The 21,910-nt window shown below is 52.3% G+C and overlaps 1 protein-coding gene across 5 annotated transcripts in view; it reads right to left on the reverse strand.

Annotated features, from left to right (window-relative positions):
- Positions 1 to 21,910, reverse strand: part of LOC105492245 (zinc finger protein 423) — a 367,460-nt gene that overhangs the window by 306,241 nt on the left and 39,309 nt on the right. Inside the window, exon 1 of one of the 5 annotated variants that reach the window (XM_024796176.2) lies at positions 12,042 to 12,150. The exons of 3 other annotated variants lie outside the window; for them this stretch is intronic. The gene's annotated coding sequence lies outside the window, so the exon portion shown is untranslated. Of the gene's footprint in view, positions 1 to 10,935; positions 11,072 to 12,041; positions 12,151 to 21,910 lie in introns of those variants that run through there. One more of the 5 variants, XM_071084506.1, reaches the window with a different exon arrangement.

Raw genomic sequence — 21,910 nt, forward strand, 5'->3', positions numbered from 1 at the left:
CAAGCACATGTGCAGGCGCGCACACGCTCATGTGTGGGATGCAGAAAGGCTCTGCAGAGGCCCCAGGTCACATGGCCATGCTGCAGCTGCCCACTCCTGCCCCGTGGTCTACCAGCTCCTGCTTGTGACTCCCAGACCTGACCTTGCAGGGCAGCTCCCGGCTTAACCCCTCCATAACCCGAACACCTCTTATTATTCCTTCCACCTATTGGTTTCCTGGGCTCTTATCTGCCTCCCTCACTAGGGCATGAACCATGCCTGTCTTGCTCATTGTTGTATCCCAGTGCCTAGCTCAGGGCAAACATAGTAGCAGGTCCTCAACAACAACAACAACAACAACAACAATTTTTTTTTTTTTTTTGGAAATGGAGTCTCACTCTTGTTACCCAGGCTGGGGTGCAATAGTGTGATCTCAGCTCACTGCAACCTCCACCTCCCGGGTTCAAGCAATTTTCCTGCCTCAGCCCCCCGAGTAGCTGGAATTATAGACGCTTATCACCATGCCTGGCTAAGTTTTGTATTTGTAGTAGAGACGGGGTTTCACCGTGTTAGCCCGGCTGGTCTTGAACTCTTGACCTCAGGTGATCCACTCGCCTGAGCCTCCCAAAGTGCTGGGATTACAGGCATGAGTCACCACACCCGACCCAAATTTTTTAATCAATAAGCACACAGGATGTGTGGTGACATCCAGGAGGGCCTGCAGCAGGGCTGGGCTTTGTTCAGAACCAGGCAGTGGGCAAGGCAGCCACAGATACACCTGACCCCTCCACACCACCACTGTCCCCACCCCATCACACTAGAGTCACACCAGCTCTGGGAACAGGAGTTCACACGTGCCAATCCAGCTCCCTCATGGCGCTCACACCTGCCCTGGCCTTGAGCACAACCATTCCTGCCTGGGGTCAGGCAGGCACTGAACAGAAAACTCCGGCCACAGAATCTGGTTACAGGGTGGATAGAGCAGGGAGTGCTTCCTGCCTATGCAATGGGAATCATCATCGCTCATTAGAGATGGGATCCTTCCCAGGGCTGAGTGTGACCTCAACAATCAGGTGGCCCTGGGAGGGCCCAAGGGCACCACAGTAGCCCCACGAGGAGCTCCTGCTAAAACACTTCACCGGACAGGGCCTTGGAGGCCCCGCCCCCGCAGGGATGGAGGGGGCTTCACAGGAAGGTAGGAATGGGTTCGATCTTAAGACTCCCAGCTGTCCTGGGATAATCCCCCAAGCTGTGGAGCCTGGTGGGCGACATCCAGCAGCCTCTGGACAAGGGCTGCTGCAGAAAGCCCTTCAAAGAAGCACTGAACACGTCCGTTAAGAGAACGGGGGTGTTTGCGTCCATCTCTGAAGTCCTGGGGGCTTCCAGGTCCCTTTGTGAATCAAGACCCTCAACGATGGACAAGGGGCCTAAAGAGGCCAGAGGGCCCTTAGAGGGCACCTGCTTGGTGGCAGCAGGTCTAAGACCAGTTCTCACTATTAACCATGATTCCTGGCGTGCGTTAAGAAGGATCCTGGGGCTCTGCCAGGGCTTCAGGCAGATCAGGACTCCACGTTGACTCAGCTCTGGGGTCACAAGTTGTGGGAGGCTGATTGATGAATGGGAGTATAGAGTCCCCCCAAATGCTGTCGCCCCAACTCCACAGCAGGTGCATAAGGAGCTGCAACTCTCCTGCTCTGGGAGTGGCCACAGCTCATACCCATGCACTAGCACAGGCCTTGCCACCACCAAGATCCCTTGTGTGCTGGGTCTCTGGATTTCGGATAGCCAGTGGCACAGAGCAAGTGGCATTAGGCAGACACCTGCTTGCACCACCTCCTCCAAGTCACTTGCTCCTGGCCTGGAGAGCAATGCCCTCCATCCACAGGGCTCCCCAACACCTCACAGAGGCAGAAGAGATGGAGCTGGGGAGGGAAACAGAAAGGGAAGGTGAAAGCCAGGCATGGGGTCTGGAAACAGGGCCCAGAACACAGCAGTGGAGCCCAGACAGGGCTGGGGCCCTGCTCAGGAGTTTGTCAAAGTCAGGCAAGATGTGTTTTGGCAGAGAAGGTTCAGGTCAAAGGAAGGAAAGCTTTGGGGACAGATTCTGAGGCAGACAGTGGCAGGAGGTGAATGAGAGACAGAGGCTAGTGCTGGTCCAAGGGTCAGAGGAGGCCTCTAGTAGGGCCAGGGAAGAACCAGAATGTTCCCTTCTGAACTCCAAAATCCACACTAGGGCTACTTGCTCAGCCTGGCTTCACACGGGCACACAGGCACAGAAGGGCACTGTTCTGGGGAAAGGATCCATAGATTTCATCAGAAGATCTAGAACCACCTCCACCCCCAAAATAGCTTTAAGCACTAATAGACCAATGGCTCTCATTTGCGGACTTTTCTCAGCTGCTTTCCCCAAGGCCTTGGGAAACCTCCCCATGCTTTGCTGGTCCCTGGGACGATCCCATCCTTACAGCATCCCATGCCTCCCCCAGAGACATCCCTGTCCCAGCAGAGGTGGTGACCAGGCAAGGGGCACATGACTGCCCCTCCTTAGCTCACCCTTAGTGAAACCCTCTCACACACTGCAGGCCAAGGCCACGACGGGTAAAGGGGACAGCGAGAGCCCCAAGTCTCATTGTCAAGCATGAAACAGAGCGTCACTGCTCCTGACTTACTACTGAGCAACCTCCAGGAATGGAAAAGCATAGACCAGGTAGGGAGGCCCAGCAGGGAGAGCAGTATAGGCCAAGCACTGCACAGAAGGCCAAGCAAAGGTGGCAAGAAAGAGCTGAAATGTGACCCACACTCTGTCCACCCAGCACTGTGTCCTGGTGCAGGGCTGCGAACGCCCAGAGAAATGGGTGTCCATTCCTTTGCACAAAAGCATAGCAAATCACTTTTCTACAGCCCATGATCATCTCTGGCATCACGCTCCTAGGTTAAATGACCAGGGTGAAGTGCAGACAAACCCAACGAGGAAGCCCACGTCCTCCAGGCTCCCTTCAGGTGGGGATGTGTTCAGGCAGTGGGTGGGGTGGGGGTGACTGCATGCAAAAACGAAGGCCCCCTGCAGCTAAAGCTAAAACCACCCAACACCCCCACTGACAGGCCCGTTGCCACCAAGCTCAGACCCTCAGAGAAGCCACGATATGACAGTCACATCACAATCACCTTCGTTTAACTCTCGTGATTCACCCTGACCACTTGCTGAAAACAGAACAGGCTGTTTCAACAGCACAGGTGAGACCGCCTGCCATTATGCCCTGAAGTGAGGGTGAAAGGGACAGGACCCTCTGGCTTTGTCTCATGGGTCTCTCTGTCCACACCCCACCCCCCAAAATATGGGCATCTCACCAAAAGGAGGCTGGGTTTAGCATTTAAAGAAACCTATTTTTTAGGCCAGGCACAGTCACTCACACCTGTAATACCAGCACTTTGGGAGGCCGAGGCAGAAGGATTGCTTAAGGCAAGGAGTTCCAGGCCAGCCTGGGAAACATAGCAAGATCCTATCTCCATTAAAAATTTAAAAATTAACCAGACATGGTGGTATGTGCCTGTCATCCCAGCAACTCGGGAGGCTGAGATGGGAGGATCACTTGAGCCCAGGAGTTCGAGGCTGCAGTGAGCTACGATCACATCACTGCACTCCAGCCTGGGTGATAGAGCAAGACCCTATCTGTTAAAAGAAGAAAGAAGGCCAGGTGCAGAGGCTCATGCCTGTAATCCCAGTACTTACGGAGGCTGAGGTGGGCAGATGGCTTGAGCTCAGGAGTTTGAGACCAACCTGTCCAACATAGTGAAAGCCCATCTCTACTAGAAATACAAAAATTCGCTGGGTGAGGAAGAGGTTGCAGTGAGCCAAGACCACACCACTGCACTCCAGCCTGGGTGACAGAGCAAGACTCTGTCTCAAAAACAAAACAAAAAAAGAAACCTGTTTTCAGACAACATGACTCCTAACCAGAAATCTTCTACCCAATCTAGTCCTTTTTTTTTTTTTTTTTTTTTCTTTTTTTTTTTTTTTGGAGACGGAGTCTAGCTCTGTTGCGCAGGCTGGAGTGCAGTGGGGCAATCTTAGCTCACTGCAACCTCCGCCTCCTGGGTTCAAGCAATTCTCCTGCCTCAGCCTCCCGAGTAGCTGGGATTACAGGGATGTGTCACCACGCCTGGCTAATGTTTGTATTTTTAGTGGAGACGGGGTTTCTCCATGTTGGTCAGGCTGGTCTCGAACTCCCAACCTCAGGTGATCCACCCACCTCGGCCTCTCAAACTACTGGGATTACAGGGGTGAGCCACCACCCCCAGTCCCAATCTAGTACTTTTAAAAAATAAATACAAACAATTTTTTTTTAAAAAATTAAAGCAGAATATTCCAATGCTCGAAGAAAAATTGTTACTAAGACTCACTGATAGATGGTCAGTGAGTCTCCACGTCGGCACTTGTATAACAGGTAATTTTGGCAATGCTTGACTCTCTCCTTAAACACTGACTTTAGAACCAGCACCTCTGGAAGCTGCCACGTCACTGGAGACTCCTTATAAACTGTTCCCCTGGAGAATTATAGGCAGAGGGGCTAGAAGTCTAAACCTTGCTTAGCCACTGTGCCCCTTCCTCTCCTTGCCTTGCTATATATAAAATAGAACAGAAAGACACCGGGGAATAATCCAAGAATTCCAAAAAGGAAGTTGTCTGTCCTTACAGGAAAAGTGACCCTTGCAGAAGTCACGCAACAGAGCTCATCTAGCTACAGCAGTGAGGTAGAGGAGGGAACCTGGAGAGACACTATCAAATGTAGGGGTGTGGGAAGTGGGTCCTGAAATAGGTTGCTGTCCCCCCAGTGATCACTTACAGGTCATCAGATCTCAGGCAAGAGACTTGATCCACCCTGATCTTCCATCTCTGTAAAATGGGGATAATCAGAATACCAACCTCGCAGGAGGATGGAGAGGACGAAATAAGATGATACCCCAAAGCACTTAGCTCCAGGGAAACATGCAATCAGTGTGAGCTCATGTTACTGGGATAATTCAAGCTCCCCTTCTCCTGCCAGGTTCCTGGCTGGCTGCTGAGGTTTCGCTCTGCCTGGAAAGACGAAAGAGCTGAGTTTTGAGCAGTGAGACCAAATTTCCCACTGAGATTTAGCCCACCCCTGCCCACCCACAGGAATGCCCAGCTAGAGCCACAGATGCCTCATCATCACTGCTTTCCTTTCCCACTACAGTGCAGGGATGGTGTCCCTAAATGTGGAACTGTTTGGAGGTGACAGCCAAGGGGCTCAGCTTCTGTGCCAGCTCATCTCCCTCTCACCCTCCCATTCCCCATCATCACCTCAAAAGAGAAAGGCTAGGAGATCTCTGCAGAAGGAGCAGACACTAACCCCAGTAAAATCTATATCTTGGGCAACTGCAAAAATGTGACTCCTCTCCTCCATTTTTCCCTAATAAAAACATGATGATGATGATGATGATGATGATGATGACGATATGTAAAACAGGACAATGAGTGTGAAACACTTGAAGTTTTCTTTGTTTTGTTTTACTTTATTTTATTTTATTTATTTATTTTTTTTAAGACAGTCTCACTCTGTTGCCCAGGCTGGAGTGCAGTGGAGCGATCTCGGCTCACTGCAAGCTCTGCTTCCCGGATTCACACCATTCTCCTGCCTCAGCCTCCCGAGTAGCTGGGACTACAGGCACCTGCCACCACACCCGGCTAATTTTTTGTATTTTTAGTAGAGACGAGGTTTCATCGTGTTAGCCAGGATGGTCTCGATCTCCTGACCTCGTGATCTGCCGACCTCGGCCTCTCAAAGTGCCGGGATTACAGGCATGAGCCACTGCGCCCGGCCATTTTATTTTATTTTTTAAGACAGATTCTCACTGTGTCATTCAGGCTGGAGTACAATGGTAACATCTTGACTCACTGCAGCCTCAAACTCCTGGGCTCAAGGGATCCTCCTGCCTCAGCCTCCTGTGTAGCTAGGACAACAAGCATGCATCATTATGCCCGGTTAATTGTTATATTTTTCTGGTCAAGCACGGGAGCTCACACCTGTAATCCTAGCACTTTGGGAAGCAGCTCACTTGAAGCCAGCCTGGCCAACATGGTGAAACTCCGTCTCTACAAAAAATATAAAAATTAGCTGGGCATGTGGATGCACACTTGTAATCCCAGCTACTCGAAAGGCTGAGACATGAGATGTGCTTGACCCTCGGAGGCAGAGCTTGCAGTGAGCAGAGATTGTGCCACTGCACTCCAGCCTGGGCGACAGAATGAGACTCTGTCTCAAAAACAAAAAAAGATATTTTTCTGTACAGATGGGTTCTCACTATGTTGCCCAGACTGGTCTCAAACTCCTGGTCTCACATGATCCTCCCTTCTTGGGAGTTTTCTGTAAGTACTAGGAAAATGGTTTTTCCACTAGACCCAGGACAGCACACATGTGGAACACCTGCCCCAGCTCCCCTATCCTGAACCTGCTATAGATATTGCCAACTGATCGGGATTCTCTCTCTCATTTGGCACAGATGCAGCTTCAAAAGGCTCAACAGCAAGAGTTAAAATATATTGGGCTTCTCTGTTCTGGTCCATAGAACTTCCCTGCAAGCACCTGGGCATGATACACACACACACCTGCACACACACTTGAGGATGTGCCCAACATGAGCAGGAAAAGATACCCTTCACTGAGCCCAAGTGGTACCTGGCATGGTGCTGGGTATCCCACCTACTGGCTCCCCTTTCATCCTCCCAGGCCACCTCAGAGGGAGCCCTTAAAATCCTCACTTTTGGCCGGGCGCGGTGGCTCAAGCCTGTAATCCCAGCACTTTGGGAGGCCGAGACGGGCGGATCACGAGGTCAGGAGATCGAGACCATCCTGGCTAACACGGTGAAACCCCGTCTCTACTAAAAAATACAAAAAACTAGCCGGGTGAGGTGGCGGGTGTCTGTAGTCCCAGCTACTCAGGAGGCTGAGGCAGGAGAATGGTGTGAACCCGGGAGGCGGAGCTTGCAGTGAGCTGAGATCCGGCCACTGCACTCCAGCCTGGGCCACAGAGAGCGAGACTCCGTCTCAAAAAAAAAAAAAAAAATCCTCACTTTTCTGGTGAGGAAACAAAGCCCCAGGGAGTCACAGCCTGGTGCCAGTCACGGACTCCCCAGGCCAGGACGGATGTTTCCAAGCATGGCTTCAGCTCAAGGCAAAAGAGGGAAAGGAAGGAAAAGGGGAGCCGTGAACACCCAGCCACTCACCCCTCGTTCCGCCCTGGTCCAGCCCAGCCATGGGGTAGGAAAAGAAAAGGAAACTGAATATCGCAAAGCCACCCGATGTGGCAACGTTAGTGGAAAGCCAGAATCAGGAACTGAGAAGTGAAGACAACATCGCAAAGGCAGGAACCCACGTGAATTAAAACAACGTCTTTTTTCTTCTACTAAAAGAGACCCTCGCAGCACTGTCAGAAGAGGAGCCAAGCCTGGGTACGTTGGCAGCCCCAGGGGACTGAGGAGAGCGTGCCCTGCCACAGCCTGCCCCTCTTTGCCGGTCCCACGTGGGTGAGGAGACAGACGCCAGCCTGGCGCAGGTCCCTCACATCCTTCCCCGCCACCCTGCACCAAAACTGTCTGGCACTGGAAGTTTTTACAGATGTTTCCTCAGTTCCTGCCTGAAAGTCAGGGCTTTACTGACCCATTTAACAGAAGGAAGAACAGAGTCCCAAATAAGAGAAATAGTTCACCTGGGGGCCCAGACGAGGCGGCAAAAGCAGACTCAGAACCTGGTGTTCTAGCTTCCAAGCCCCGGAATCCTCCTGGACAATGCTGCCCACCTCTGAATAAGCAGTGAAGTGCAACTGAGCCTCACATGTGCCATACACTGTGATGTGCACTTCGGTTGCACAAAGTACTTCTCAGAATATAGTTTCTAGACCAGCCATAGCAGCATTACCTGGGAGTTTGTTGGAAATGCAGAATCCCAAACCCCATCCCAGACCTACAAAATCAGAATATCTGAGGGTGGGACTCAGGAATCTGTGTTTTTGCAAGACCGACAAATGATCTCGATGTGTGCTTGAGTTTCAGAACCTATGAGTAAGTACATTTATTAACCCCATTTTACAGATGAGAAAACTAAGGCTAAGCAATTTGTCAAAAGTCACGGAGCTAGGATGGGGTGTAGCCAGGACTGGTTTTTTTCTTTTTTTTTTCTTTTTTTTTTTTTTTTTTTGAGATCCAACCTTGTTGTTACCCAGGCTGGAGTGCAGCGGTGTGATCAAAGCTCACTGCAGCCTCAAACTCCTGGGCTCAAGTGATCCTCCTATGTCAGCCCCCCAAGTAGCTGAGACTAGGGGAACATGTCATTATACCCAGTCAGTTAATTTTTAATTTTTTTTTTAGATGGATCTCACTGTGTGGCCAGGCTGGTCTTAAACTCCTGGTCTCAAGCAATCCTCCCGCCTCGGCCTCCCAAAGTGCTGGGATTATAGGAGTGAGCCACCATGCCCGGCCAGGAATAGAATTATTAACCCCTTGATTTTACTTCTGCTTCCAACAGGCAGCAGCTGTGGTTCCAGATTGAGCAGATCAGTCAACATAGGACTGGACTCTCACTCTCTCTCACTCTGCCCCTCTCCCGGGAATCTTAAGATCCTTAAGTCCCTCGCTGTGCCAGCCCCAGGGGACCCTAAGAAGAGGAGAGTTCATCTCTTGGGTCTCCCCAAGCACTCAAGATCCTTGGGGTGAAACCATGAGAGACAATGGTGTGCTGGTCAATGTCTAACAGGGAGTTCTCCAGGAGAACAAGAGGCTCTGGTTTGTGGGGTTTGCCGCTTTCTGCGGTGTAAATGCCCCCACTGCGGCCAACATCAAGCTACCAAACAGGACACTGCTGAGCGGAAGAAATGTGCGCGATCAGCGCACCATGGGACAAAGGCACAGTGTCACAGGAGTAGGAGGAGGAAGGAGGGAAGGGGCTTTGGCAGCAGAGCGGGGAGCTGGAGCCAGCCTAGGATGGCACAGAGACCTAGGATGGCACAGAGACCCCAGCTCTCCCATCCCCCCCACCCGCCCTGCCCAGGCTTTGTCCCTATGTTCCAAATATGTCAGAAACACAGAATTCACTCCAAGTGGCCCTTTGCTTATTGTTTCCTAGAACAAACATCTTTTTCTGTCTGTAAAAGTTTCTGACATAAGTAATCCATGTACAACATAGAAAACTAGGGAATACATGTGCGTTAAAATGAAGAAACTAAAAGCACAACTTTCCCATATGTAAATACATTGTTACAACATTAAAAACAGGTAGTGCTCTGTACTCCGCTTTTCTAACTCAGCAGTACCCAGTGAACATCCTTTCACATCAAAAACAGAGACCAAGGCCCAGCCCGGCGGCTCACACTTGCAATTCTAGGGCTTTGGGAGGCCAAGGTGGGAGGATCACTTGAGGCCAGGAGTTCAAGACCAGCCTAGGCAACATATCAAGATTCCATCTCTACAGAAAAAATAAAACAATTTAGCTGTGCATGGTGGCACGCATGTGTAGTCACAGCTACTCAGAAGGCTGAGGCAGGAAGATCATTTGAGCCCAGGAAGTCAAGGCTGCAGTGAGCTATGATGGCACCACTATACTCTAGCCTGAGTGACACACAGCCAGACACTGTCTCAAAAAAATAAAAAATGAAAAAACAGAGACCAACACTATTATCAATCATGGCCTGAGTCCCATCACAGGAGGCTCCAAATAACCAACATCGTGTTGCTGGACAGCCAGGCTATTTCCAGCTGTGTCCTACCGTAAGAGAATCCACGTTGCAACACATGTATGGCCACGAGTCTGTTCGATAATATTCCTTAGGATTACTTCGGAAGCTTGATTGCTAGGACAAAGAGTGTACCCATTTTTAGGCTTTTGGGATACACTACCAGGAGGCATTTGGCCATTTCCTCCTTTAACAAGCACTGAGCACCTCTAGGCTACCTAGAACTCTGCGCTAGGTAGCATGAGAGAGATGAGAAAAGGAAGTTGGGTTTTGACCTTCAACCATGAGATAGTGAATCCACAGTGAAAAGTGTTGCCCAACACTGTGCTTAAGGGCTGGCACACAGGAGCTGAGTGAGTGAATGAATGAATGAACAAACTAGGGTTCGCTGGAGGATGCTAAATGCATCTCCCAAACTCAGAACAAGACAAAACCAAGTAGAAATGGTGAGGACCCAAAGTGCAGACACAGGGAGGGGCAGGGAGCTAGAGAAGGGGAAAGGCAGGCCCTGGACAGGAGGGACCCACCACCCACAGCCCACAGCCCAGAGCTCAAGGTGGGGTCTCTGTCTCCACAGCCATAGCCCCAGAGCAGACTCAGAGGTGGGGAACCAGTCCAGGGCTAGGATAAGTTTCTTTCTTCTTCTTCTTTTTTTTTTTTTTTTTTTTTTTTTGAGACAGAGTCTCCCTCTGTCACCCAGGCTGGAGTGCAGTGGCGAGATCTCAACTCACTGCACCCTCCACCTCCCGGGTTCAAGCGATTCTCCTGCCTCAGCCTCCCCAGTGGCTGAGATTACAGGTGCCCGCCACCATGCCCAGCTAATTTTATATTTTTAGGAGAGATGGGGTTTCACCATGTTGGCTAGGCTGGTCTCGAACTCCTGACCTCAGGTGATCTGCCCACCTCAGCCTCCCAAAGTGCTGGGATTACAGGCCTGAGGCACCGCGCCCCGGCTTCGGATGAGTTTCTACTTCAATCACAGTGAAAATTCTGATTTTTTTTACACTAATATGCAAATCCCATTTTCAGGAAGAATGATAATTGTGGACAAAATCTTAAAAGTCCATGGGTCTCTTTTTTAATGTAAGCAAGTTTTCTTGCTCAAAAGTAAAGTTCAGAAAAAAATCTAATCAAATTGAATTTAACTAAGCAAAGAAATTAATACTAGAGGAAATCCAGGTGGCCTCGCCCCACCCAGCCTAGCATCACCTGGGATCCGGCTTATGAGGAGACCTGGACACAGGCCCAGGGCTTCCAGCTTCTCATCCAAGTCCCCAGAGTCAGCCTGACCACCGGCTACAGGGCCATCTCCTCTCCTGGTCAGAAACAAACACTGCCCAGAGCTCAAGGTCACCTCCTCCAAGAAGTCTTCCCCAGCCACGGACTGAAGTTAGTGCTCACCTGCAGCAGGGTGTAATTAAAGCAAGATGCCTTAGGATCAAATCCCAATCCGCCACGTTTTGCTGTATGACATTTTGCTGTATGACTACCAACCCTGCAAGGTAGCTCTGAAGATCAAACAAGATGGTGTGTATAAAGTGCGTGGTTCAGGGCCCAATACCCAGTGACGGGCAAATGGAAACCCTGATCCCACAGTTTTTTTTTTGTTTGTTTTTTGTTTTTTTTTTTTGAGACAGAATCTTACTGTCGCCCAGGCTGGAGTACAGTGGCCTGATCTCGGTTCACTGCAACCTCCACCTCACAAGTTCAAGTGATTCTCCTGCCTCAGCCTCCCAAGTAGCTAGGATTACAGGTGCCCACCACCGCGCCCGGCTAATTTTTGTATATTTAGTAGAGATGGGGTTTCACCATGCTGGCCAGACTGGTCTCGAACTCCTGACCTCAGGTGATCCACCTGCCTCGGCCTCCCAAGATCCCACAGCATTATATGTTGCCCCCAACCATACTCTCAACCGCTTTCCAGCCTCTCCATCTCCTCTTTCTCCCACCTTCCAGTTCACCTGGCAGCAGGCTGTGCACATCAGAGACACTAGTGACAACCATCACATGCCTGTAGTGAGAACACACTGAGCCACCTCTTCACACATGTTACCATGTTCATGTTGATCCTCCCAATGGCCCTACAAAGGTGGGTACTCTTCTTACAATGGAAAAACCAGGGCCTAAATTAATTTTTTTAAGTGGACCAAATTATAGAAGCAGAGGGAGATAGAGCCCAGATTTGAAGCCGGGTCTATATGGCTCTGAAGTTCACCAGGCCATCCTGCCTCTCTCGGCCCTTTCGAAACAAACAGTAATTGACTGGCCGAGCTTCCTAGATTGCCTGTACCTTCTCAAAATAAGGCAAAGCTCACCAGGCAGGTAAGGGTTGAAATGACTCCTCTTTTCTGAACCCTCCAGAGACCAGTCTGCAGAGGTCGGTATTGAGTGTGCCAGCCCACGTTGATCATAAACTCCACCTGTTGCTTGCTGTGCAACCTTGGGCAATGGACTCTTCAAGTCTTTATTTCCACGTCTATAAAATGGGGATTTAAAAAATTCTATTTATTTTAAAGACAAAGTGAAATGACGCAGGTAAAGATCTCAGCTTAGTGCCTGGTGTCCAGCGAGCAACAGAAAACAGGATGATTGTTTCTGTGCCCCCAGCCAGTCCATCCAGGGTTGCAATGTGTGCTGAAAATTCCCTTTCTGGGGAACCGCCTGCCTGGACCTTAAGAGGGAGGGCCCCTGGCCTCCCGGGCTGCCCTCCCATTTAATCCCATCTCTCCCTGAGGTTAATCTCCTCGTTCATACGTGTATTTCATTTCATACAGTCATCTCTGCATGGTCTCGTTAACCAGAAACGTGCAGCATATAAACGTGGATTTATGATGGGGTCTGGCTCCTACATCCTGTTTCAGGGGCAACACTGGGCTCTCGCCCACCAGCTGGGAAACACTGATGGAAGGTGGCGCAGCGGAGGGCACCCCAGCCCCCTAGGCAGGGGGCCACACAACAGCCCACACAGCCGTCAGATGAAAGTGGCCTCCAGTACGTCAGGAATCTGACAGTGGGCACAACCTGGGGCCCGGCCCCTCACTCAGGGTATGGTACAGAGGACCCACATCTGCCCAGATCTGTTTGCTGTTTCGGGTGGAAAGGAAGAAGCGGGTAAGATTGGCATCCCACTCTCTTTCTTTCTTTCCACTTTCATTTGAAGAAAAAGCACTATAAAGTAGAAACTAATATTTTTTTACAACCCCTTAACAGCTTGTCCTCTGTGCTGACAAACTGTAAATAAATGTCAGTTCCTTGTTATACATGTGGTTTATTTTAAACACGAGCAGAGGAAACTGAGTCTGTTATTGAAAACTGATTTGTGTATGTATGACGTGTGCGTGTGTGTGCTTCCATCTGGTTCTGAACACACAGATCACCCATCCATCTCTCTTTTTACACTTTGCTCTTCTTCCTCATACTTTTTTTGTGGTAAAAAAAAAAAAAAAAGAAAAGGAAAAAAATGCACAGCAGGTCAGGCGCTGTGACTCACGCCTGTAATCCCAGCACTTTGGGAGGCTGAGGCAGGCGGATCACGAGGTCAGGTGACCAAGACCATCCTGGCTAACACGGTCTCTACTAAAAATACAAAAACTTAGCAGCGCGTGGTGGCAGGCACCTGTAGTCCCAGCTATTCAGGAGGCTGAGGCGGGAGAATAGCAAGAACCTGGGAGGCAGAGCTTGCAGTAAGCAGAGATAGGGCCACCGCACTCCAGCCTGGGCGACAGAGCGAGACTCCGTCTCAAAAAAAAAAAAAAACAACCCAAGCCTTCCACAGAAACAAATTGTAATGTCTGGTTCCAAACACTTTTTCATTCCACATAGACATCCCGGGGTAGGGGCAAGCACAATACTTCATGGCTTAAGGAGTTTGTATTTTTAATGTCTGATTTGGGAGGGGGACATTTCACTGGCACAGATGTGCTCCCAACTTGGCCCTATCACCCACCCACCATGGGGAGCTTGCACGTGGAGAAGGCCTTCGGAGGGCCCCAGGCAGCTCCTGACCTGGCAGCTGGTCCCACCAAGGCAGACCTTCCCTAACCCAAACCTGCCTTCCATCCCAAGACAACCCCAAAACCTTCACTAAGCATGCCGACCATCCCAGGGGCTGTGACAGGGTCTACCTTGGCACAGGCTCCTGAGCAGCGACTCAGCCTCTCCACCGTCCCTGCCCCGGGGCTGGCAGGGACCTCCCCTCCCTAAGCAGCGTTACTCAGGAAATCACACATTTGGTGTGCTAGTAACAATTTTTCTTTCTTTTTTTTTTCTTTTGTAGGGACAAAATCTTGCTCTGTCACCAAGGCTGGAGTGCAGTGGCTCCATCATAGCTAAGTGCAGCCTTACCCTCCTGGGCCCAAACCATCCTCCCGCCTCAGCCTCCAGCTACTCAGCTGGGACTACAGATGTGCACTACCACACATACCTAATTTTTTAATTTTTTGTAGGGACAGGGTTTTATGATGTTGTCCAGGCTAGTCTTGAACTCCTGGCCTCAAGCAGTCCTCCTGCCTTGGCCCCTGGAAGCACTGGGATTACAGGTGTGAGCCATCATGCCCGGCCCAATTTTTCTAATAGACAGTAAAATAAACACAGGAAGTAACATGTTCCTAACAGACAAAGGAATAAATATATATAAGTAAGAAGAAAAGAGAACCATTCACCTATCAGCCACCTGAATCCCACAAGCCTCCGGTGCAATGTCCCATTTTGGGGACGGTGGGCATGGGAAGTGCTAGGCACCTCTGATAAAGAGGTGCACGTCAGTTGTCCTAAATGGATCTCCAGGAACCCACCCAGCCCACTGGAGTTGAGCAAGGGCTGAGTGTCGCATGCCAAGGGCGGTGCTGGGCAGAGGACAGTGGGAGGGGTGGGGGACTTGCCGGCTACACACTCTGGCAAGCAGTGAAGCACTCCCCCAGCCCGTGGCTCATCCACCCCCAACGGCCGTTAGCAGAGGGGTGGAGAGGGTTGGAAATCATGACAAGTCCGACTACTTCCCAAGAGTGCCTGACCACCTGCCCCCAGGGCCCAGGGACTCGGGCTGTGCATTCCCTACGCACACCAGACAGGGCCAGAGAGACCCACCAGGCCGCGGGAAGGCTCAGGGGAAGCTGAGCCAGAAGGCACGGCCTCAGAAAGGTTCAGCGATGGGAAGGGATACCACTGAGGGCCAGAGCCCCTGGCAGGAGGTACGTCCCTGAGCAGCGGGCACACTGAGCCCTTCCTGCCCCAACCACATCTGTCTCATCCCACAGCCCTGCACGGCCCCACACTTGCCAGATGTGGCCACCCGTAGGGACCAAGTTCATTTTCTGCGTGTCCTGTGATAATACTTGGTTATGTTTATTTAACTTTCTGCTTCGAATGATGGAGAGATGGGCCAGGAAAATCAGTTTGGCTCCCTTCAATCAAAACATAGCGGCCCACACATCATGCGAGGACACCCACACAGAGAAGCTCTCCCACACCATCAGAAAAAGCACATCTGGTCCACGTCTGGCAGGGGCCGGCCCTGGGGGCCCTTGGAAAAGCTGCCTGGTGCAAAGCGGCATAGGCTGCAGCGGTCCCATGCTCTGTGTGTCGCCCACAGCGCCATGCTTCAGTGGGCGGCAACAGGTTCAATCTCCCCACCCAGGCAGAGAGGCCTCAGAGAAGCCTTGTGTTCCACCACACACAAGCCAGTGCAGCCTGTGTGTAGTGGAACCAAAATGTACACCCAGGTCCTGCTGGCCCCAGAACCCCCAAGAAGGCGAGAGGGGGACTTTGGGGAAAAGGAGCATCCGAGAGGAAGGTCCCAGAGGCTCCGCTCTGCACCTGGGAGCACAGATGTGGCTGCCTCCTCCTCCCCTAGCAGACCACACGCTGGCTCCCAGAGGGGAGAGGTGGGGATCCCCAGATGGGTTAGCACAGCTGGAAAAGGCATTCCTGCTCCCACTTCTGATGGCCTCCAAAGTGCCTCCACCAAGCCCTGAGGCATCTGAAGCCTGCTCCTGAGACTGGAGACAAAGACACCAGGGGCTGGAGGGTCCCCCCAGGAACTCTTAGCAGGACACCAGGGGAAGCCTTCTGAACAGCATGAGCGTGAGAGCTCACCCAGCTGTCAGGACCCAGGCCCCCAGCCTGCATCCACCCATCTTCTCCTCCCACTCCCAGCTCCTTCCCTCGAGGACAGGGCACCCATGTGTCAAAGCTCTGCCCATGCCCCATCTCCTGCTGACAGCACCCCTTCCCCACTGCTTGGCCTAGAGATATGCACACGGAAGGCTTGGTCCACCCTTGGGAAGACAAACACAGGGAGAGGCCCCAGAGGTCTAGGGTGGTCTGGGGTCGGGGAGGCTGGGGGAGTCCTGGCACCTGGAGATAATCTAGAAGAAAGAACACGTTCCCAGGCTCACAGACTCCTCACCCCAAAGAGGACAGCCAGAGAGGGGCCTCTGCCAGCTCCTCTGCCCCCAGCCCTGACACACACCCTTCCTACTTCCTGATGCTCCAAGCCATTCACCCACCTGCTCCCTTCCAGACAAACACCTTCCTGTCTCAGGACCTCTGCTACTGCTGCTCTCATTACCCAAAACACCCCCTCCATGTTGGAGGCCCCCACCTGACCTCCGCTATCCAAGAGGCCTTCCCAGATCCCTAGATAAACAGACGCCTCCTCCTCTGGTCCCCATAATCCTCTCTGAGGGCCTGGCTCAATTGAGACCCCTGGGCACATCAGGGTCCCCTATGCTGTGAGCTCCCTGAGGGAGAGCCCCATCGTGTTCCTCCTCCTTGCCCCTCACGCCCAGCTCAGGGCCTCGTCTCTGCAGGCAACTGCCATAAGTTGGTTAAAATGAATTCATGACAAGCCCTTTGCGTTGTTACTTTTTTTAATCTTCCAGATTGTAGGACAAATAAATAAATACAGGTGAGTACTCAGGGAAAAATAAAACTACCGGTAATGCCCCTCTCGGAAATGCCGTGGGTATTTGAGGGCAGTCGGCCCTACCGGACACTTCCTGTGCATTTACACTTTCTCTCCTTTAACAGAAGTGGGGCCTGGGGCATGTCTGAGTGGTCTTGAGGCCCTCGGGGTGTGCAAGGCAGCGCTGAGAGTCCGGCCACAAGAAGTTCACGGGCCCACGAGGACGTGGCCAAGGAGGGGCATCAGGGTAATGGGGGGTCTTGAAACCACATCTTAGGAGGGGAAGTGAAGGAACTGACGCTGTTCAGCCCAGAGGGGCAGGCTCAGGGGGCCCTCAGAGCTGTCTTCAGGCATCTGAAGGGCTGTCACAGCAAAGACAGACTGCGCTGGCTGTGTGGCCTCAAGGGGTCAAACCGGGACCAACCAGTGGAAGGCACTACAGAAAGATTGCAAGAAGCAGCAGATGGGACGCTATCAGCAGAGGCAATGAGGGGTCTGCTTGGGGGTAGTGAGGCTCCCGGCATGGGAGGGGACCAAGCAGCGGTAGAGAGACCCCCAAGCAAGTTAAGGCTCAGCCAGGAGAGGAGTTAGAGTTGGCTTTGATGGGATCTCAAATGATCACAGGGGAAATAAGTAGGTACCAGAAATAAATACTGGAGGTGGAGGAGACAATGGCATCACTCTACCCCCAGCCCAGCCCACGCTGCCACCCAGAGTGTGCTTAGCAGGGTCGCATCTTCTGGTTTCTCCAGGGAGACCAGAGATCTGAATGTTTATAGGAATCACTCCAGTTTTTAGATAGGCTGACCAAACTTCTCGCAGGCCAAATACAACCACTGCAGGCACTGCAGGCTGCAGATCCCCTGGTCGGACAAGGAGCTCACAGGGCAAACGAGGCTACTGAAAGAAAAGGGAGCCATTTCAGGGCCCAGAGGAGCAGCCATCCCCACGGCACCGGAATGGGTTAAAGTCTGAGTTGGCTCTCTGCTGCTCCAGGACTACAGCTGGCCTTCTACCCCCACCCCCGCCCCTGGAGGCCCTGTCAGCTGCCCAGGCCCCGCCTGACCGCCCGCCTCAGCCACCCAGCCTGGAACCCCAGATCTGGGAACAGGGCAGCTGTCCTGAGGCTGGCTAGCCACCGCCAGCCAGAAAGAGATTCCGTTCCCCATGCCCCGCTGAGAGCCATTTGCTCATCTGGGATGGATGCCACAGGGGCAGAGAAGCAAGCTCTGTCCCGCTCTCCTCTCCCCTTCCTCCTGCCCCTAGGCCTGTGACAGGGAGCAGACCTCTGGTGCCACCACAATCAAAACTCCGCTGAGCACCGGCGACTAGGCGGGGTGCTCCACACACAAAGCACTCCTGTCACCTTCCTAGTGATCCTGCGGAGAGTCATCAACCATCCTCATTGCACAGGCAAGAAAACCTATACTCAGAGAGGTTAAGACACTCACTCACAGTCACACAGCCAGCAAGTGGCAGAGCTGGGATTCAAATCCAGACCTATGCAATTTAAAATCCCACACCAAGCCACTGGGCTAGAGGGTCCTGGCTCCCCCATGTCCACACTCCCCATCCACCTGGTTGTTTTCTAGAAGCTACAGGCACCTGCTGCCTGACTGGCTGTGAGAGGGGAGAGAAAGGACATAGCCAAGGCTACTGATAAAGACTGGGATAAGGAGGCTGGGCGTGGTGGCTCATGCCTGTAATCCCAGCATTCCGGGAGGCCAAAGTGGGTGGATCACTGGAGCCCAGGAGTTCAAGACCAGCCCAGGCAACGTGATGAGCACATCTCTACAAAAAATACAAATTTAGCCAGGTGTGGTAGCATGTGCTACTCAGGAGGCTGAGGTGGGAGGATCTCCTGAACCTGTGAGTTCTAGGTTGCAGTGAGCTGTGATTGTGCCACCACACTCCAGCCTGGGCAACAGAGTGAGATCCCATCTCAGAAAACCTAAGTAAATGAATAAGTGAAGTCCTGAAGCAGTACTGAAGTAGCTGATTGGGAATCGTTTCTCATAGTCTGGAAAGTGAGAAAGGGTGAGGGGCTGTATAGTGTACTTCCATTTGTGTGGGGGAGGGAGAGAAATACACACATTTTCATGTGTCTGAGCATATGTAAATTGCTGTGGAACCAGACACAAGAAACTAGGACCAGCAGTGGCCTCCAGGGAGGACAGTGGGTGGCTGAAGGAGTTTCTAATTTTGCTCCTTGTGCATTCATTAGCAATTCGTGTGTTTAAAAGTGTGTGTGTGCTCTACTTAAACCCCCTGCCACACCACCAGGGGCATCCACCCTTGCCTTGGGGTACTGCATTTTTGCCTTCCCACCTTGGTCCACTCCCCTAGTTCTAGCCCTACTAGGCGGTGGGGCTTTGGGGAAGTTCTTGCTGCTCTCTCTGAACTCCCAATTCCCTGTGTGTGTGAATGACATTAGACTGGACTTCCCCCAAATCCCCACTCACCCTGGTGCCCTACAGGTCTGCCCTGGTGACTCCAACCCCACAGCCCAGAGCTGGCCTAACAGGCAATGGCGCACTTCACCGCCAGCCCACCCTGCGCCCCGACTCCAGGTACCCGGAGCCTTCTGAGGTGGCAGGACAGGCCACCAGGAGAGCGGTGACAGCCAAGCAGACACATCTGTCCTCCAGGTATCCACTGCCCCAGCTTCGGATAACAGCAGCACCCCGATCGCGCCCTGAGGAACCACCCCTAACCCTAACCTCAATGGACTGCCAGTCAAAATGCCCTGCCCTCCCCTGGGCCATGGCCCAGGCTCATGCTTAGATCTGCCCAGGGATCGATCCTCAAGCAGAGCCACACAGGAGACACGGGAGGTGACGAACTCCCGCTCCGTGGCAGCTCCCGGAAGAGAACATCCATTACCTCTCACTCCTGCATCTCCAGAGCTGCCCCAAGGCCTCCATCTCTCCATGCATTCATACTGTTGGCTCCCCCTTGGCCACCTGTTCAAGTCTCTTTTGGCTTAAGTTGTCCAGAGTTGGCTTCTGTCACCTGTACCACCGAACCCTGCTGGACAGGAAACCAGCACAGTGGCCGAGACAGCAGCTGAGACCATGGGGACGGTCCTGCCATTGCAGCTGACTCAGAAACCACCCAGGAAAGGCCAAAAGCTCTTTGGGCAGGAGTCAGGAGTCCACACCCGCCCCCAACTCTATAAATGCCTTGGAGAATTGGGAGGCCTCAGGTGGGCTCCTGCAGAAGAAGCTGGAGAAAGAAAACAAACAGCTCCTTCCTCAAGGACATTAGCAGGATTTGCTGAACTCCCACTTCTTCCTCCTGGAAGGCCCAGAGGACGCAGGAAGTGACAGCTCCAGGGAAGGCATGAGGTCAAAGGCTGTGGACTGCCAGGGTCTGAGAGCCAGGCCCTGAGGAGCCGGGGCTTCAGAGACAGAAGGCCCTGGGTCAAGGTCGCAAGTCCAGCCCTCAGCAGCTGGGGGACCCCAGACGGGGCCTGTAACACTGAACCTTTTCAGGCATCACCTGTAAAATGGACATGATTCATCTGCCTTCCCGTGGGCTGTGGGGGCTGGGGAGATGACATCCCCAACATGTCCTGTGCCCAGGATAGACCGCACCTACCCTTTCCAACACTGGGGCAGGATCGGAGGACAAGCAGGACAGGCGTGGGTTGTGCTTTCTCAGGTGGGCAACGGAGGCTCAGATACTTGTTCCTGAGAAGTACAAAATTACTCCAATCCTCCAAGGTCCTCCTGAACAACCCAATCAATTGGCTTGCCTATAAGATTTGATCCAGAAAAGTTTTGCAAGTCACTATTGTCCAAAAAAAAAAATTAACCCAAAATGAGTTTACAGATCGACAGGCCTAGCACCCCATTTCTCTACCTCACTCGAACCCAGGAGCATGACCCAAAACAGGGCTCTGATAGGAGTGAGCCTGGCATGTGAGCAGGCAGCCAGGAGGAGGTGACATCCCCCACCTCGGGAGTGTGGATGACCAGCGAGACGGAGGCGACAGGAGGCAGTCGGGTCTCTTCCGAAGCAGCCCCGGAGCACTGGCCCTCTCGACTCTGCAGCAGGCATCTCTCCTGACCTCCTCTTTCCCACATGTGTGTCCCGGAATGCCACCTCCCAAGCCACCTCAGGGAGGGCAGCCTGCTGGTTGGGGCCTCAGGGTCTGAGATGAAACCAACCAGGCTCACAGCGGGGCTCGGCCACTCATTGGCTGTGGGACCTTCGGCAAATTACTCAGACTCTGAGAACTTGAGTTTTTTAATCAGTAAAATGGGTCAAAGAGGGCCTACCTTAGTGGGAGAATAGGCTGCTCAGTAAATTTGGCCATTCTTATTAATAACACTATTATTATCCCTTTCCTGCCCTGATACCCCCAGCCACTCCACCAAAACGAACCAAAAAAAGCAGCCCCCTAGGCAGCAGCTGCGCAAACATCTTGATACAGGGTCAGGACAGGAAGTTATCTGGGAGTTCCCTAACTTTCCATGAGAAATCTAAGGCAAAGACCTAATTTACAAGGGAAGTGGGGGGCCCGGTACCTGCTTCTGCTTCATCAGGCACAGTGGGAAACTGCCAACTCAGTCTAGTGCCCCACTGGACAGATGGGGAAGCTGAGGCACAGGGAGGTGGTATGACGGGCGCCAAGTCATACAGCAAACAGGAGGCAGGGCTGGTGCAGGAGATCCAGGCAGACTCTGGCAGGGCAGCACTGCCCAGCTGTTTTAACCCTTGGAGTACTGACAACTTCGAGGCTTCCAGGGCCAGCCAGGTAACATTAAAGGGTGAGGAGGGCTTGATGCATACAACAGGGAGTCATAGGTACAAGGAACAGAGCACGCGGGCGTGGGTATAAGCAGGCAGCACCGGCCCATCCTCACTGTATGGGAACCGGATCTCCTGATTGCTCTGAAGAACAGCTAGAAATCTGGATTTTTGTGCAACTTTCCTGAATTTTAAGTGTTACGTCCTAATTCCAAACAAAAAAAAAATTATTTTTTTGAGACAAAGGCTCACTCTGTTGCCCAGGCTGGAGTGCAGTGATGCAATCTCATCTCACCGCAAACTTCACCTCCTAGGCTCGGGCGATTCTCCTACCTCAGCCTCCTGGGTAGCTGGAATTAGAGGCGCCCACCACTACGCAGGGCTAATTTTTGTATTTTTAGTAGAGGCAGGATTTTACCATGTTGGCCAGGCTAGTCTTGAACTCCTGGGCTCTAGCGATCAACCAGCCTTGGCTTCCCAAAGTGCTGGGATTGCAGGTGTGAGCCACTGTGCCCAGCCAAAAAC

Source organism: Macaca nemestrina, chromosome 18 (genome assembly GCF_043159975.1).
Source record: "Macaca nemestrina isolate mMacNem1 chromosome 18, mMacNem.hap1, whole genome shotgun sequence".
NCBI lineage: Eukaryota > Metazoa > Chordata > Mammalia > Primates > Cercopithecidae > Macaca > Macaca nemestrina.